A 20,490-nucleotide genomic window follows, 5' to 3' on the forward strand; every position below is an offset into this window, starting at 1 on the left:
TTTGACTGACGACTAACGTTCTGTGTCTCCTCCCTTATCACAAGGGTAAACATTTCTTTGTGAGCACACACTCACTTACACACAAACACATGCATACACACACACACACACTCATATTACCAAACAGACATCTGTGTCTCCCATTTTAAACAAAGACTAAAATCCCCAGCGAGAGATTCTCAGATTCCTTAAAAGAAAGCACCAGTCTTTCAGTGCTGTATGAACGCTTATTTTAAGTCTCCATGTCTGTGCTAGGCCATTGATAGATGCAACTGCCAGCTGCCACTCTCAAGTCATTTCAAAAGCACTTGCTTCTAATGGTGTGAACAAATGTGTGCTTATGCGCATGGACACACACGCAGACACACACATACAATTGTACACATACATATACAGAGATACATACACACACACTTTCTCTCTTTCACAGATATACACACACACCCTATTTACCCTCTTGTAAACTGCCGAGCAACTCTGTGCGCCCTCTCATGTCTTTGCTGAATCACAGTCTCTCTCAGTCGTCTGTGAGTCTACTGACCTATTTCTGGTTAAGGAGGCAACCACATGGCCCGGCTCCAACCTCTGATCACAGTCAGATGTGGACGTTTTGCTCCAAATGGCACCCTAGTCCACATATAGGACACTACCCCATATTGCTCTGTCAAAAGTAGTGCACTATATAGGGAATAGTTTCATGTTTTAATGTTACATGCACAAGTACGATGAAATGCCTTTCTTGCAAATTCAAAACCCAACAATGCAATAATCAATGCAATAATCAATAACAATGTAATATTAGAAAACACTCAAGAAATATGAAGAACACAATAACTAAGTAAGTAAGCATACTACACTGAACAAAAATATAAACACAACATGTAATTTGTTAGTCCCATGTTTCATGAGCTGAAATAAAAGATCCCAGAAATGTTCTATACTCACAAAAAGCTTATTTCTTTCAAATTTTGTGCACAAATTTGTTTACATCTCTGTTAGTGAGCATTTATTATTTGCCAAAATAATCCATCCACCTGACAAGTGTGGCATATTAAGAAGCTGATTAAACAGCATGATCATTACACAGGTGCACCTTGTGTTATGAACAATAAAAGGCCTCTCTAAAATGTTCAGTTTTATCACACAACACAATGCCACAGATGTCTAAAGTTTTGAGGGAGCATGCAAATTGGCATGCTGACTGCAGGAATGTCCACCAGAGCTTTTACAAGGAATTGAATGTTAATTTCTCTACCATAAGCCACCTCCAACGTCGTTTTAGAAAATTTGGCAGTACAACCGGCCTCACAACCGCAGACCACGTGTATGGTGTCGTGTGGGCGAGCGGTTTGCTGATGTCAACGTTGTGAACAGAGTGCCCCATGGTGGTGGTGGGGTTATGGTATGTTCAGGCATAAACTACAGACAACAAACACAATTGCATTTTATTGATGGTAATTTTAATGCACAGAGATCCTGTGACGAGATCCTAAAGGTATCTGTGACCGACAGATGCATATCTTTACTCCCTGTCATGTGAAATCCATAGATTGGGCCTCATGAATTTATTTCAATTGACTGATTTCCTCATATGAACTGTAACTCAGTAAAATCTTTGAAATTGTTGCATGTTGCGTTTATATTTTTGTTCCCTATATATACAGGGTCAGTTCCAATACCATATTTATAATGTGCATGGATACTGGAGTGATGGAGGTAGATATGTATAAGTTTAAGGTGACTAGGCAAAAGGATTTAAAATAAACAGAGTAGCAGAAGCTTGTATGTGAGTGGAGGTGCGTGTGTGTAGTCAGTATAAATACATGTGCATATTATGTGTGAGTAAGCCGATGATGGAGTGAGTGTGTGCTTGAGTGTTTAGGGCCCTGTCAGTGTGCATAGAGACAGTGCAAAAATAAAAGGTCAATAAAGATACAAGGTTAACTTAGAAAGTCTTTGTATACTCAGCCAAAAAAGAAACGTCCCTTTTTCAGGACCCTGTCTTTCAAAGATAATTCGTAAAAATCCAAATAACTTCACAGATCTTCATTGTAAAGAGTTTAAACACTGATTCCCATGCTTGTTCAATGAACCATAAACAATTAATGAACATGCACCTGTGGAACGGTCGTTAAGACGTTAACAGCTTACAGACGGCAGGCAATTAAGGTCACAGTTATGAAAACCTAGGACACTAAAGAGGCCTTTTTACTGACTCTGAAAAACACGAAAAGAAAGATGCCCAGGGTCCCTTCTCATCTGTGTGAAAGTGCCTTAGGCATGCTGCAATGAGGCATGAGGACTGCAGATGTGGCCAGGGCAATAAATTGCAATGTCCGTACTGTGAGACGCCAAAGACAGTGCTACATGGAGACAGGACGGACAGCTGATTGTCCTCACAGTGGCAGACCATGTGTAACAACAGCTGCACAGGATTGGTACATCTGAACATTACACCTGTGGGACAGGTACAGGATGGCAACAACAACTGCCCGTGGCTACAACAACTGCCTGAGTTACACCAGGAACGCACAATCCCTCCATCAGTGCTCAGACTGTCCGCAATAGGCTGAGAGAGGCTGGACTGAGGTCTTGTAGGCCTGTAGTAAGGCAGGTCCTCACCAGACATCACTGGCAACAATGTCGCCTATGGGCACAAACCCACCATCGCTGGACCAGACAGGACTGGCAGAAAGTGCTCTTCACTGACGAGTCGCGGTTTTGTCTCACCAGGGGTGATGGTCGGTTTTGCGTTTATCGTGGAATGAATGAGCGTTACACCGAGGCCTGTACTCTGGAGTTGGATCGATTTGGAGGTGGAGGGTCTGTCATGGTCTGGGGCGGTGTGTCACAGCATCATCGGACTGAGCTTGTTGTCATTGCAGGCAATCACAATGCTGTGCGTTACAGGGAAGACATCCTCCCTCATGTGGTACCCTTCCTGCAGGCTCATCCTGACATGGCCCTCCAGCATGACAATGCCACCAGCCATACTGCTCATTCTGTGCGTGAATTCCTGCGAGACAGGAATGTCAGTGTTCTGCCATGGCCAGCGAAGAGCCTGGATCTCAATCCCATTGAGCACGTCTAGGACCTGTTGGATCTAAGGGTGAGGGCTAGGGCCATTCCCCCCAGAAATGTCCGGGAGCTTGCAGGTGCCTTTGTGGAAGAGTGGGGTAACATCTCACAGCAAGAACTGGCAAATCTGGTGCAGTCCATGAGGAGGAGATGCACTTTAGCACTTAATGCAGCTGGTGGCCACACCAGATACTGACTGTTACTTTTGATTTTGACCTCCCCTTCGTTCAGGAACACATTATTCAATTTCTGTTAGTCACATGTCTGTGGAACTTGTTCAGTTTATGTCTCAGTTGTTGAATCTTGTTATGTTCATACAAATATTTAGACATGTTAAGTTTTCTGAAAATAAACGCAGTTGACAGTGAGAAGACGTTTCTTTTTTTGCTGAGTTTAGCGATTTTGTTAGCTATTTATCAGTCATATTCCTTGGGGATAGACGCTGTTCAAGAGCCTGTTGGTGTCAGACTTGATGCACCAGTACTGTGTGGAAACAGAGAGAATAGTCTATGGCTTGGGTGGTTGAGGTTTTTAACGATTTCCCGGGCCTTCCTTACACACAACCTGATATAGATGTCCTGGATGGCAGGGAGCTCGGCCCAAGTGATGTACTGGGCTCTGTAGCACCCTCTGTACCACCCTCTGTAGCACCATGCGATCAAGGGCATTGCTATTGCCATACCAGGCAGTGATGAAGCCAGTCAAGAGGTCATTTATTAAGTCTTTAGTGACTTGGACACCAAGGAACTTGAATCTTGCGACCTGCTCCACTTGAGCCCCATCGATGTGGATGGGCGTGCTCACCCCCCTGTTTTCTGTAGTCCACAATCAGCTCCTTTGTCATACTGACATTGAGGGAGAGGTTGTTGCTCTAGCACCACACTGCCAGGTCACTGACGTCCTCTCTGTAGGCTGACTCATCGCCAGGAATCACTGTCGTCAGCAAACTGGATGATAGTGTTGGAGTCATGCTTGGCCAGGCAGTTGTGGGAGAACAGGGAGTACAGGAGGGGACTAAGCACACACCCCTGTGGGGCCCCTCTGTTGAAGGTCAGCTTGGGGGAGGTGACGTTACCTACCCTCACCAGCTAGGGTTAATGTGAGCCATAACCAGCCTTTCGAAGCACATCATAATTACAGGAGTAAGTGCTAAATGGGCGTTAGTCACTGTCGCATGGCGCCTTAGAGTTCTTGGGGACAGGAATGATGGTGGTCATTTTAAAACATGTGGGGATTACAGACTGTGACAAGGAGAGGTTCAAAATGAACGTGAATATGCCTGCCAGCTGTTCTGCGCATGCTCTGAGAACGCTCCCTTGAATTCCGTTGGGCCCCGTGGCATTGCGTGTGTTAACCTGATTAACGAGAGTCTTGTCTTTTAAAATGGTGTAAAATAGTCATACAGTATGTTTGAGAAATTGAAGTTATAGCATTTTTGAGGTATTTGTATTTCGCGCCACACGATTCCACTGGCTGTTGACTAGGTGGGACGCAAGCGTCCCCCCTTACCCAGGGAGGTTAAGGATCTTTCTGACGTCGGCCTCGGAGAGCGAGATCACCCATTCCTCTGGGTCGGTGACGGCCTGGTAGAGAGGCATCGTTGGGAAGATCACGGTTGGGTTTTCCTTTGTTATCCGTAATGGACTCTAGCCCCTGCCAAATGTGGCAGGTGTCAGAGCCTATGTAATATGATTCCACCTTATTCCTATATTGTCTTTTTGCTTGATTGACGACTCTGTGGAGGTCATAGCAGGACTTCTTGTACTTATTCCTGTCCTCGGCCGTAGCCTCAGGGTTGTCTACGATAGCTCTGTGTGCGCTAGCCCTATCCTTTAGTTTAGCTCAACCTCAGTGTTATTCCAGGGCTTTTGATTGGGGAAGCAGCGAACCCTCACCGTGGGGACAAAGTCACCGATGCATTTTCGAATGAATCTGGTGACGGAGGTGGTAGAATCTCTAAACATATTCAGCAGAATCTCTTAACATATTCCAATCAGTGCTAGCAAAGCAGTCCTGAAGCATAATCTCTGATTCTGCTGACCATTTCTCAATGGAGCGAGTCACGGGTACTTCCTGTTTGAGTTTTTACTCGTGAACAGGGAGCAGAATAGATAAGCAGGTCTAGTAAAGGACAGTGATGAGATCAATTATAACAGGATTATGTATGTGCTGCACTGCCTACAGGAACTGATCATGCTAGGCACAAGGTCAAGAACAGATGCAGGCTAGCTGTGGCCATTCTTCCAGGCAATGCAATCTATTAGGCCTCTGAATATGATTTCCTCATGCACTGCCAGGGAAGAGACCATGCCGTCTGCTGTGGCCTCAGATGCAGAGCAGGCCAGCCAGGAGACCAGCGAGGGGACCAGCAAGGGAAGAGCAGGGCCAAGAAAGAGGCAGAGCAGCAATGTGCTATTATATTATTGGGCAAATTTAGATTTTTGTTTGTACACATCTACTCATTCAAGGGTTTTTCTATATTTTTACTATTTTCTACATTGTATAATAATAGTGAAGACATCAAAACTATGAAATAACACATATGGAATCATGTAGTAACCCAAGAAGTGTTAATCAAATCAAATTATATTTTAGATTTTTCAAAGTAGCCGCCCTTTGCCTTGATGACAGCTTTGCACTTGATGACAGCATTCTCTCAAACAGCTTCACCTGGAAAGCTTTTCCAACAGTCTTGAAGGAGTTCCCACATATGATGAGCACTTGTTGGCTGCTTTTCCTTCACTCTGCGGTCCAACTCATCCCAAACCATCTCAATTGGTTGAGGTCAGGTGATTATGGAGGCCAGGACATCTGATGCAGCACTCCACCACTCTCCTTCTTGGTCAAATTGTCCTGTTGAAAAACAAATGATAGTCCTACTAAGCTCAAACCAGATAGGATGGTGTATTGCTGCAGAATGCTGTGGTATCCATGCTGGTTAAGTGTGAATTCTAAATAAAACACAGACAGTGTCACCAGCAAAGCACCCAAACACCATCACACCTTCTCTTCCATTGTTCATGGTGGGAGTCATCCATTCACCTACTCTGCGTCTCACAAAGATACGGTGGTTGGAACCAAAAATCTCAAATTCGGACTCATCAGACCAAAGGACAGATTTCCACCGGTCTAATGTCCATTGCTCGTGTTTTTTGGCCCAAACAAGTATCTTCTTCTTATTGGTGTCCTTTAGTAGTGGTTTCTTTGCACCAATTTGACCAAGAAGTCCTGATTCATGCAGTCTCTTCTGAGCAGTTGATGTTGAGATGTGTCCGTTACTTGAACTCTGTGAAGCATTTTTTGGGGCGTCAATTTCTGAGGCTCGTAACTCTAATGAACTTATCCTCTGCAGCAGAGGTAACTCTGGGTCTTCCTTTCCTGTGGCGGTCCAAATGAAAGCCAGTTTCATCATAGCGCTTGATGGTTTTTGTGACTGCCCTTGAAGAAACTTTCAAAGTTCTTGAAATTTTCAGAAATGACTGACCTTCATGTCTTAAAGTAATGATGGACTTTCGTTTCACTTTGCTTATTTGAGCTGTTCTTGCCATAATGTGGGCTTGGTCTTTTACCAAATAGGGCTATCTTCTGTATATCACCCCTACCTACCCTACCGCTCCTCCGCTCTCTCCACTGGCTTCCAGTTGAAGCTCGCATCCGCTACAAGACCATGGTGATTGCCTACGGAGCTGTGAAGGAAACGGCACCTCCATACCTTCAGGCTCTGATCAGGCCCTACACCCAAACAAGGGCACTGCGTTCATCCACCACTGGCCTGCTGGCCCCCCTACCTCTGAGGAAGCACAGTTCCCGCTCAGCCCAGTCAAAACTGTTCGCTGCTCTGGCACCCCAATGGTGGAACTAGCTCCCTCACGACGCCAGGACAGCGGAGTCAATCACCACCTTCCGGAGACACCTGAAACCCCACCTCTTTAAGGAATACCTAGGATAGGATAAAGTAATCCTTCTAACCCCCCCCTTAAAAGATTTAGATGCACTATTGTAAAGTGGTTGTTCCACTGGATATCATAAGGTGAATGCACCATTTTGTAAGTCGCTCTGGATAAGAGCGTCTGCTAAATGACTTAAATGTAATGTAAATGTACCTTGTCACAACACAACTGATTGGCTCAAATGCAATAAGAAGGAAAGAAATTCCACAAATGAACTTTTAACACCTGTTAATTGAAATGCATTCCAGGTGACTACCTCATGAAGCTGGTTGAGAGAATGCCAAGAGTGTGCAAAGCTGTCAAGGCAAAGGATGGCTACTTTGAAGGATCTCATATTTTTTATTTGTTTAACACTTTTTTGGTTACTAGAAAGGATTAAATAATGAATTGGAAGTAAATTTGTTGTGATTCAATTAAAATAATGTATTATTCTGATCAATGGTTCAGATAGGTGCATATGTTATCGTGTGTGTGTGTATGCATGTCTGTGCCTATGTGTGTCTCTTCACAGTCCCTGCTGTTCCATAAGGTGTATTTTTTAGAAATCTGATTTTACTGCTTGCATGAGTTACTTGATGTGGTCATGGATTTATGTATTACTCTGCACCTCCCATAGTCTGTTCTGGACTTGGGGACTGTGAAGAGACCTCTGGTGGCATGTCTTGTGGGGTTTGCATGGGTGTCTGAGCTGTGTGCTAGTAGTTTAAACAGACATTTCGATGCATTCAACATGTCAATACTGCTCACAAATACAAGTAGTGATGAAGTCAATCTCTCCTCCACTTTGAGCCAGGAGAAATTGACATGAATATTATTAATGTTATCTCTCCATGTACATTTCAGGGCCATCTGTGCTGCTCTGTTCTGGGCCAATTGTAATTTTCCTAAGTCCCTCTTTGTAGCTCCTGACCACACGACTAGACAGTAGTCCAGGTGTGACAAAACGTGGGCCTGTGGGACCTGCCTTGTTGATAGCGTTGTTAAGAAGGCAGAACAGCACTTTATTATGGACAGACCACTCCCCCATCGTAGCTCCTTTGGAATCAATATGGTTTGACCAAGACAGTTTACAATCCAGGGTTACTCCAAGCAGTTTAGTCTCCTCAACTTGCTAAATGTCCACATTATTCATTACAAGATTTCGTTGAAGTTTAGGGTTTAGTGAATGATTTGTCCAAAATACAATGCTTTTAGTTTTTGAAATATTTAGGACTAACTTGTTTCTTGCCACCCATTCTGAAACTGATTGAAGCTATTTGTTAAACTTCTCAGGGCTACGTGGGACGCTACCGTCCCACCCACGGTTCACACTATTCAACAGCCAGTGAAAAATCAGAGCGCCAAATTAGAAAACAACAAAATGTCATAATTCAAATTTCTTAAACATACGACTATTTTACACCATTTGAAAGATAAACATCTCCTTAATCCAAACACATTGTCCGATTTCAAAAAGGCTTTACGGCGAAAGCATAAAGTTAGATTATGTTAGGACAGTACATAGACAAAAAATTAAACACAGCCATTTTCAATACAAGGACAGGCGTCACCAAAAGCAGAAAACCAGCTAAAATGATGCACTAACCTTTGACAATCTTCATCAGATGACACTCCTAGGACTTTGTTAGACAATACATGCATTTTTTGTTCTATCAAGTTTATATTTATATCCAAAAAACCCATTTTACATTGGTGCTTGACGTTCAGAAAATGTATATCCCCCAAAACTTCCAGTGAAAGGGCACATCAATTTACAAAAATACTCATTATAAACGTTGATAAAATATTAAACTGTTATTCAAAGAATTATAGATTAACATCTCCTGAATGCAAACACTGTGACAGATTTCAAAAAAGCTTCACGAGGAAAGCACACTTTTCAGTAATCTGAGTACTGCGCTCAGAAAAATACACTAGGCAATACGGATACCCGCCATTTTGGAGTCATCTAAAATCATAAATAGCATTAGAAATATTCACTTACCTTTAACAATCTTCATCAGAAGGCACTTCCAGGAATCCCAGGTCCACAATAAATGTTGTTTTGGTCGATAAAGTCCATAATTTATGTCGAAATACCCCCTTGTTGTTTGCGCGTTCAGTTAGGAAGCGCGCGGAAAATGTCACGACGAAAAGTCAAAAAAGTTATATTTACGTTCGTTCAAACATGTCAAACGTTGTATAGCATCAATCTTTAGAGCCTTTTTATCTTAGAACTTCAATAATATTCCAACCGGACGATTGCAATGTCTTGAAAAATGTTTTGGAACACAGCTACCTCCTCACGTGAACGAGCGTCAGAAACCCATGTCATTTTCGGAGTCACCTACTTCCATGTCCTCTTGTTCGCTCTGTGTTTACCGCAAAAGCCTCAAACAACTTTCTAAAGACTGTTGACATCTAGTGGAAGCCTTAGGAAGTGAACCCTAAGTCACTGTGTGTTAGAAAGGCAATGACTTGAAAAGACTACAGGCATCAGATTTCCATTTCCTGGTTGTATTTTTCTCAGTTTTTTGCCTGCCATATGAGTTCTGTTATACTCACAGACATCATTGAAACAGTTTTGGAAACTTAAGAGTGTTTTCTATCCAAATCTACTAATAATTTGCAAATATTTGAATCTCGGCCCGAGTATTAGGCCGTTTACTCTGGGCACGCTTTTCATCCAAAAGTGAAAATACTGCCCCCTAGCTCAGACAGGTTAACCTGTTGGGGCTAGGGGGCAGTATTTTCACGGCTGGATAAAAAAACGTACCCGATTTAATCTGGTTACTAATCCTACCCAGTAACTAGAATATGCATATACTTATTATATATGGATAGAAAACACCCTAAAGTTTCTAAAACTGTTTGAATGGTGTCTGTGAGTATAACAGAACTCATTTGGCAGGCAAAACCCTGAGACATTTTCTGACAGGAAGTGGATACCTGATGTGTTGAATTACCTTTAAGCCTATGCCATTGAAGCACACAGGGGTTGATTAATGTTTTGGCACTTCCTATTGCTTCCACTAGATGTCACCAGCCTTTACAAAGTGTTTTGAGTCTTTTACTGTGAGATCTGACCGAACAAGAGCCATGGAACGGTGATGGCCGATTAGACTCTGGCGCGCGAGTTCATGTTGGGTACCCTCGTTCCAATACGTTATAAAAGAGAATGCATTCGTCCACCTTGAATATTATTCATGTTCTGGTTAAAAAAGGCACTAATGATTTATGCTATACAACGTTTGACATGTTTGAACGAACGTAAATATATTTTTTCCCCTCGTTCATGACGAGAAGTCCGGCTGGCTTAGATCATGTGCTAACAACACGGAGCTTTTTGGATATAAATGATGAGCTTTTTTGAACAAAACTACATTCGTTATGGACCTGGGATTCCTGGAAGTGACATCTGATGAAGAGAATCAAAGGTAATGGATTATTTACATAGTATTTTCGATTTTAGATCTCTCCAACATGGCCGTTTGTCTGTATAGCAAAGCATATTTTTCTGGGCGCAGTGCTCAGATTATTGCAAAGTGTGATTTCCCAGTAAGGTTATTTTTAAATCTGGCAAGTTGATTGCGTTCAAGAGATGTAAATCTATAATTCTTTAAATGACAATATAATATTTTACCAATGTTTTCTAATTTTAATTATTTAATTTGTGGTGCTGACTTGACTGCCGGTTATTGGAGGGAAACGATTTCCTCAACATCAATGCCATAGTAAAACGCTGTTTTTGGATATAAATATGAACTTGATAGAACTAAAAATGCATGCATTGTCCAACATAATGTCCTAGGAGTGTCATCTGATGGAGATTGTAAAAGGTTAGTGCATCATTTTAGCTGGTTTTATGGTTTTGGTGACGCCTGTCTTTGAATTGACAAAACATTACACACAGCTATTGTCAATGTACTCTCCTAACATAATCTAACTTTATGCTTTCGCCGTAAAACCTTTTTGAAATCGGACAACGTGGTTAGATTAAGGAGATGTGTATCTTTCAAAGGGTGTAAGATAGTTGTATGTTTGAAAAATTTGAATTTTGACATTTATTTGGTTTCAAATTTGCCGCTCTTGAAATGCACCTGCTGTTGATAGGGTGCACCACGGGTGGCACGCTAGCGTCCCACATAGCCCCAAGAAGTTAAGTGTTGCAGTGACTTCACTGGCTGTGGTAGCTGACATGTATAGTGTTGAGTCATCAGCATACATAGACACACAGGCTTTACTCAGAGCCAGTGGCAGGTCATTAGTAAAGATTGAAAAAAGTAAGGAGCCTAGACAGCTGCCCTGGGGAATGCCTGACTCTAGCTGGATTATGTTGGAGAGGCTTCCATTAAATAACACCCTCTATGTTCTGTTAGACATCAGATTGTCATTAAGGCATGTATGATTTGGAGATGACATCAAGTGATATCAACACACAAGAAAATAAGACCGGTCGCACACACCAATCAAGTAATGCACAAACAATTGGTGAACACTCGGGTGATAAATGACAAGTAATTGATTATTGATGAACACTCAGGTTAATAGCATGTGATAAAATAACAACGAACGGATTGTTGATAAACAACACTGAATAGGTAGAAAAAATTAAACATACAGTAAAGTGGATAAAAAACAAGAAGAAGCCAGGTGGTGGGTTGCTGACAGTCTGGTAGAAAGTGCTATTCTTCAGGACCCTGGTGTCTTGGGCTGACCCTGCATAGCCCACAAAGTTGGCCACAAACTTTCCTGTCACATCACAGATGGCCTGTTTACCATGAGGGGGAGATAAGTCTGACCAAGTACTGTAGGTTCAATATTGTAAAATCAGTTACATTTTGGTAACATTATGACCCAAGTATCTAACATATTTGTAATTGAAGTAGTCCTGCTTGTCCAGGGCTGGTGGCTTGATGCATATGTTGCAGCCATTGATGACCCCGACTGACTTGTTGAACACGCTCCTCGCCAACCTCCCGAATCTCAGCCCGATGTCCTCCACATCTTCTGGAGCAGGGAAGCTGATGACTTTCTTCAAATTGTTCCTGACTTTCAAACATTTTTGTGAACTATTCTGCATACAGTTGGTTTCGGGACACTTCATTTGCTGCCTACTACCCTATATGAAAGGCCGTGGGCTAGCCAGTATACAAAGATCAAGACGTCAAGGTGCTGTCCCCAACCATGGTCTTTTTCCTGGTGAAGCAGTCTCATGAGCCCCATCATAGACTGCTTCATGAGGCGAAAGTCATGCCTGAGACACCGCTATGTGTCACAGGGTCGGAACGCAGACATTCAGCCTGGAAAGAGAGGGGGGGAAAAAACAACACATTTCATTGACAGAATAGCTGACTTCACACACACATTTAATTGATTAATAAACTACAAACTAAATAGACTTCATTACCATTATGAATTACAAATAATAATGTAGGCTACTTAAGTACTTATATATTGGGTAGTGAAATTAATAGACTCCTCACTCATTACAGACCAAGGTATTTTCGTTGCGCTTTTATTGAACTCATTTTAATTTAGAGCAACTACAGTCATTCTCTATTCTGTTGTCTACTTATTCTGAAGATGATGATAGGTAAATACTTTTCATTGTGGATTTTGTTGGGGGATTTTGCTGATACACAGTGAAAAGACAGGTGGATAGCCTACCTATACAGCAAATTATTAGCCAGCGACACCTAAATGTTTCTAGCTAATACCTGCTATATCACAGCTATATAACAATTGATTTACTATTCAACAAAATTAGTCAGTATAGCTGGACTAGATAATTACATTCCTGTCCCCCAAAAGGGCAACGGAGAAACCTCCGCAGACGATTCCTGTGATCCAGGTCAGGGATCCTTCTGCGTGATGCTCGGATCACCTGGAACAGGATCAAGACGAACGCAACCTCCGGTGTGATCAAACAAATTTAATCAGATTTTTTTTAGCATAAAAACTACAAAAAGGTGGTAAAAAGTTGGCTAGCTATAGGAATAGTCTGAGGTGGTTTGTTGATTCGAGCTATGTGAAAAGAGTGAGGTGATTTGTTGCTCTCAAGAACAAAATGGGAAGATAAGACTAGACTAGCATTTGTAGCCCAATGTGAGTTTAAGAAAGGCTTCTACTGTAAACGTTCATATGATTAAGTGAGTGTCACATAAATTGATAATATGGCATTGGTTTGGACTAGGGAGATAAAATTGTTTACGCTTACACCGGATTAAACACATTTTTGCTTTTATGTTTAAGCCATAAACCTCCCTCAGTCTTGAGTTGAACCACCGGATAAGACATTTGAACAGAGCTCACATCTCAGTGAAAATTAAGACTTTTTAGTGTTTCAGCGCAATGTTTACATTACCGGCATTTACAGTTAAACCAGAACCGTATCGCACACTTCATTGTGATCATTTATGTTATACTTATAAGCCCCTTTTTTGCACTCTGTCGTGGTCTAAACGGCTTCACAAAACCGGGTTGAAGTTTGAGAACCAATATTTGTTATGTAAATATTGTAATCTCAACTGCCATTCACATTTATTTGCATAAAGTGTCATCCAGCCAGAAGTGGGTCAGTCAGTAAGAGGCACATTTGACTGCCTGTGCTCTGGGGTAGAATTTCCCCCAGCTTCACCTCCTCTAATCCTAATCTTAACCATTACTGGGAAAATACAAAACTGACCCAAGATCAGCATCTAAGGGCAACTAAAACCGTAGAAGATTAGGTCGGGGCTTCATTGGGGTCCGAGGTGACACAGGCATTTAAGAAATAAGGTAGTTGTATATACTGTAGACAGTATTTTTGTAAATAACGTTATGTCTAGCATGACAAGACTCAGCCTTAGCAGTAGATACAAGGGAAAGTTTACAGTTCTTACTCTGATACGACTCAGATACTTCAGAGATATTGATAGATACATTATATTGTATAATATAAACTCAGAAAAAAAGAAACGTCCCTTTTTCAGGACACTGTCTTTCAAAGATAATTCGTAAAAATCCAAATAACTTCACAGATCTTCATTGTAAAGTGTTTAAACACTGTTTCCCATGCTTGTTCAATGAACCATAAACAATTAATGAACATGCACCTGTGGAACGGTCGTTAAGACACTGACAGCTTACAGACAGTGGGCAATTAAGGTCACAGTTATGAAAACGTAGGACACTAAAGAGGCCTTTCTACTGACTCTGAAAAACACCAAAAGAAAGATGCCCAGGGTCCCTGCTCATCTGTGTGAAAGTGCCTTAGGCATGCTGCAATGAGGCATGAGGACTGCAGATGTGGCCAGGGCAATAAATGTCCGTACTGTGAGATGCCTGTGAGATGCCTAAGACAGCGCTACAGGAAGACAGGACGGACAGCTGATCATCCTCGCAGTGGCAGACCACGTGTAACAATACCTGCACAGGATCGGTACATCTGAACATCGGTACATCGGTACATCATCACCTGCGGGACAGGTACAGGATGGCAACAACAACTGCCCGAGTTACACCAGGAATCCCTCCATCGGTCCAGACAGGACTGGAAAAAGGTGCTCTTCACTGACGAGTTGCGGTTTTGTCTCACCAGGAGTGATGGTCAGATTGAGAGCTACACCGAGGCCTGTCTCTGGAGCGGGATCGATTTGGAGGTGGAGGATTCGTCATGGTCTGGGGCAGTGTGTCACAGCATCATCGGACTGAGCTTGTTGTCATTGCAGGCAATCTCAACACTGTGCGCTATAGGGAAGACATCCTCCTCCCTCATGTGGTACCCTTCCTGCAGGCTCATCGTGACATGACCATCCAGCATGACAGTTCCACCAGACATACTGCTCATTCTGTGCATGAATTCCTGCAAGACAGGTATGTCAGTGTTCTGCCATGGCCAGCGAAGAGCCCGGATCTCAATCCCATTGAGCACGCTTGGGACCTGTTGGATCGGAGGGTGAGGGCTAGGGCCATTCCCCCCAGAAATGTCCGGGAGCTTGCAGGTGCCTTGGTGGAAGAGTGGGGTAACATCTCACAGCAAGAACTGGCAAATCTAGTGCAGTCCATGAGGAGATGCACTGCAGTACTTAATGTAGCTGGTGGCCACACTAGATACTGATTGTTACTTTTGATTTTGACTCCCCCTTTGTTCAGGGACACATTATTCAATTTCTGTTAGTCACATGTCTGTGGAACTTGTTCAGTTTATGTCTCAGTTGTTGAATCTTGTTATGTTCATACAAATATTTACACATGTTAATTTTGCTGAAAATAAACACAGTTGACTGTGAGAGGATGTTTCTTTTTTTGTTTATATATTGCACAAAGACTCTTGTTCAGACACTTTAGAAATAGTTTGTGGTAGATTCAACTAAATTTATAATAGTATTTTTGTTTGTCAAGCACTCACATTTCACTGAGACTCAGACATAACAGTACACTCTTAGAAAAAAGGGTTCCAAAAAGGTTATTTGCGGATGGACAGGGCTTTACCAATAGCCGTTTTCATCTGAAGAAGCCTTTTTGGAAGATGAGGGTTCTTTATAAGGCAAAGGGTTCTTGAATAAATTGTTCTTTGAAGGAATGAAGGATTCTTTGGAAGGCAAGAAAGGTTCTACATAGAATCCTTTTTAATCTGAATAAGTTTTTTATTGTGTTTTTTTTCTCTTTCTTTCAAATAGTGCCTGGGCATTAGTGTTTACCTCAGTGTATAAACTTTAACATCAGGAGTTTTAATAATCTGATACATTTAACATGTGAGAATATTTGATATTGACCATGACTGTGTTTTTGTATTTTAATGTTTACATGGCTCAGTTGGTAGAGCATGGCAATTGCAATGCCAGAGTTGTGGGTTTGATTCCCACGTGGGACCAGTATGAAAAAGTAAAACAATTTATGCACTCACTACTGTAACTCTGGATAAGAGCATCTCCTAAATGACTAAAATGTAAATATATATATATACACTGCTCAAAAAAATAAAGGGAACACTTAACCTCTTACATCTAGACGTTCCGCTAGCGGAACACCTGCTCCAATATCCAATGATAGGCGTGGCGCGAATGACAAATTCCTCAAAAATACAAAAACTTCAATTTTTCAAACATATGACTATTTCACAGCATTTTAAAGACAAGACTCTCCTTTATCTAACCACACTGTCCGATTTCAAAAAGGCTTTACAGCGAAAGCAAAACATTAGATTATGTCAGCAGAGTACCAAGCCAGAAATAATCAGACACCCATTTTTCAAGTTAGCATATAATGTCACAAAAACCCAGAAGACAGCTAAATGCAGCACTAACCTTTGATGATCTTCATCAGATGACACACCTAGGACATTATGTTATACAATACATGCATGTTTTGTTCAATCAAGTTCATATTTATATCAAAAAAAAAACTTTTTACATTAGCATGTGACGTTCAGAACTAGCATACCCCCCGCAAACTTCCGGGGAACTTGCTAACAATTTACTAAATTACTCACGATAAACGATCACAAAAAGCATAACAATTATTTTAAGAATTATAGATACAGAACTCATCTATGCACTCGATATGTCCGATTTTAAAATAGCTTTTTGGTGAAAGCACATTTTGCAATATTCTAAGTACATAGCCCAGCCATCACGGGCTAGCTATTTAGACACCCGGCAAGTTTAGCACTCACCAATATCAGATTTACTATTATAAAAGTTTGATTACCTTTTGTTGTCTTCGTCAGAATGCACTCCCAGGACTGCTACTTCAATAACAAATGTTGGTTTGGTCGAAAATAATCCATCGTTATATCCGAATAGCGTTGTTTTGTTCGTGCGTCCCAGACACTATCCGAAATGGTAAATCAGGGTCGTGCGCATGACGCAATTCGTGACAAAAAAATTCTAAATATTCCATTACCGTACTTCGAAGCATGTCAACCGCTGTTTAAAATAAATTTTTATGCAATTTATCTCGTAAAAAAGCGATAATATTCCGACCGGGAATCTCCTTTTCGGCAAACAGAGGAAAAATCACAAAGACGGGGGCGGCCAGGGCACGCGCCTAAGCCCACAGTCCCTTGATCGGCCACTTGAGAAAGGCGATAATGTGTTTCAGCCTGGGGCTGGGATGACGACATTCTGTTTTTTCCCGGGCTCTGAGCGCCCATGGAAGACGTAGGAAGTGTCATGTTAGAGCAGAGATCCTTTGTAAAAGATAGAGATGGCAAAGAAGTTCAAGAAATGGTCAGACAGGCCACTTCCTGTAAAGGAATCTCTCAGGTTTTGACCTGCCATTTGAGTTCTGTTATACTCACAGACACCATTCAAACAGTTTTAGAAACTTTGGAGTGTTTTCTATCCAAAGCCAATAATTATATGCATATTCTAGTTACTGGGCAGGAGTAGTAACCAGATTAAATCGGGTACGTTTTTTATCCAGCCGTGAAAATACTGCCCCCTAGCCATAACAGGTTAAACAACACAATGTAACTCCAAGTCAATCACACTTCTGTGAAATCAAACTGTCCACTTAGGAAGCAACACTGATTGACAATAAATTTCACATGCTGTTGTGCAAATGGCATAGACAACAGGTGGAAATTATAGGCAATTAGCAAGACACTCCCAATAAAGGAGTGGTTCTGCAGGTGGGGACCACAGACCACTTCTCAGTTCCTATGCTTCCTGGCTGATGTTTTGGTCACTTTTGAATGCTGGCGGTGCTTTCACTCTAGTGGTAGCATGAGATGGAGTCTACAACCCACACAAGAGGCTCAGGTAGTGCAGCTCATCCAGGATGGCACATCAATGCGAGCTGTGGCAAGAAGGTTTGCTGTGTCTGTCAGCGTAGTGTCCAGAGCATGGAGGCGCTACCAGGAGACAGGCCAGTACATCAGGAGACTTGGAGGAGGCCGTCGGAGGGCAACAACCCAGCAGCAGGACCGCTACCTCCGCCTTTGTGCAAGGAGGAGCAGGAGAAGCACTGCCAAAATGACCTCCAGCAGGCCACAAATGTGCATGTGTCTGCTCAAACGGTCAGAAACAGACTCCATGAGGGTGGTATGAGGGCCCGACGTCCATAGGTGGGGGTTGTGCTTACAGCCCAACACCGTGCAGGACGTTTGGCATTTGCCAGAGAACACCAAGATTGGCAAATTCGCCACTGGCGCCCTGTGCTCTTCACAGATGAAAGCAGGTTCACACTGAGCACATGTGACAGATGTGACAGAGTCTGGAGACGCTGTGGAGAACGTTCTGCTGCCTGCAACATCCTCCAGCATGACCGGTTTGGCGGTGGGTCAGTCATGGTGTGGGGTGGCAATTCTTTGGGGGGCCGCACAGCCCTCCATGTGCTCGTCAGAGGTAGCCTGACTGCCATTAGGTACCGAGATGAGATCCTCAGACCCCTTGTGAGACCATATGCTGGTGCGGTTGGCCCTGGGTTCCTCCTAATGCAAGACAATGCTAGACCTCATGTGGCTGGAGTGTGTCAGCAGTTCCTGCAAGAGGAAGGCAGTGATGCTATGGACTGGCCCGCCCATTCCCCAGACCTGAATCCAATTGAGCACATCTGGGACATCATGCATCGCTCCATCCAGCAACACCACGTTGCACCACAGACTGTCCAGGAGTTGGCGGATGCTTTAGTCCAGGTCTGGGAGGAGATCCCTCAGGAGACCATCCGCCACCTCATCAGGAGCATGCCAAGGCGTTGTAGGGCGGTCATACAGGCACGTGGAGGCCACACACACTACTGAGCCTCATTTTGACTTGTTTTAAGGACATTACATCAAAGTTGGATCAGCCTGTAGTGTGGTTTACACTTTAATTTTGAGTGTGACTCCAAATCCAGACCTCCATGGGTTGATAAATTGGATTTCCATTGATTATTTTTGTGTGATTTTGTTGTCAGCACATTCAACTATTTAAAAAAAAAAGTATTTAATAAGATTATTTCTTTCATTCAGATCTAGGATGAGTTGTTTAAGTGTTCCCTTTATTTTTTTGAGCAGTATATATATATATATATATATATATATATATATATATATATATATATATATATATATATATATATATATATATATATATATATATATATATATATATTGTGTATAATGTGCATTTGTATATTGTATTATACATTGCACATTTGAAAAAGAGACCTAGGTCTCAATATGTATTCACTGTCAAAATAAAGGTTAAATAAACAATTTAAATAAATGTACCTATATGGGAATATTTGTACTATAATCTGGCATTCCCTTGATCATTTTACATATACAGTACTGACATAGTTGATATCTTTGCCACAATTTCTTTCTTTCAAATAAGTGTTTTCTGTGATTTTATTGAGAAGAGAAGGGAGTCTGAGTGAACCAGCAGTGTATTTATTGTATGGTAAACAGCAAATTGGCCACTTGGCCGGTGTTAACTACTTGTTGATTGTTTAGTGTAACATTTCTAGTGTTGATTCAGGAGTTGAATTAACTCTGTAAAGTGGTGTAAAAGAACCCTAGTGTTTGGTGTTAACAACCAGAGTTGAGTGTGATTGTGTCATTTTTACTCAGTGCCCATCATTGTCATATTTCCCAGCATGCTCTATTGCGGGTTGATTGTCAGATTTTCAGTTGCTTCACAAAGGTATGCTACACAAAGATAAATAACTTTGATATTTCTACACTAATCCACTCTGTTAGTATTTGGACTTATTGCACCCATTACGGTTTGCACCAGTTCCAGTTTAGATGATTTAGGTACTCTCCATTATCAACCTTCAGTCATTCTGAATGCAGGTTTGCTGGTGATCAAAAGTTCCAATTGTTGGATATCCTCACTCTTGCTGGATTCTAATAGGAATAACATATAATTTTGCAAGCCAGCATAATGTGACTTGCAGGCCTGATATGGCCTGTAAACCAGGAGCTTCCGACCACTGTGTTAGGGTACAACTAGGCTGTGAAAAAGGCCTTATGATATATGTGATGTATTGTCATAAAAATATTCATATAAGACTGGTAGAACTATTCATGGGGGGTTCTAGGAAGAACCCTTGAAAGATAAAAGGGTTCTTGGTAGAACCCTTCATAGAGGGTTCTAGGTAGAACCTTTACAGGATAAAAAGGTTATTTGTAGAACCCTTTATTGAGATTTCTACAAAGAACCCTTCTTAGAGGGTTCTAGGTAGAACCATTTACAGAAGGTTCTTCTATGGAGACAAACCGAAGAACCCTATTTTGTGTCATCCACTTGCACCCCAAACATGCTTTCTCACCACAACTGCCTCACCCTCACCCAGTTTATTCTCAGGGTCATCAGCACTGTTAACTGTAATTGGTGTATGTACCGAATTGAAGTATGTAAAGTCGCTTTCCCCTCAGATGTATCTGTGCTTCTTCCAAAACGCTTCATTATCCATTACTCATTACCACAGAACTGAGTGAACTGCCAAAATACCTTTTCTCTGGCTGAAGAAGTTTCTATTTCAGCACTTTGGTTTATTTGGCTTTGAA

General features: G+C 42.0%; 1 protein-coding gene across 3 annotated transcripts in view; it reads left to right on the plus strand.

The window, feature by feature from the left end:
• The window catches only part of myo10 (myosin X), a 299,501-nt gene that overhangs the window by 136,783 nt on the left and 142,228 nt on the right, over positions 1–20,490 (plus strand). The gene's annotated exons all lie outside the window — the stretch shown is intronic.

Source organism: Salmo salar, chromosome ssa14 (genome assembly GCF_905237065.1).
Source record: "Salmo salar chromosome ssa14, Ssal_v3.1, whole genome shotgun sequence".
In the NCBI taxonomy this organism is placed as follows: Eukaryota; Metazoa; Chordata; class Actinopteri; order Salmoniformes; family Salmonidae; genus Salmo; species Salmo salar.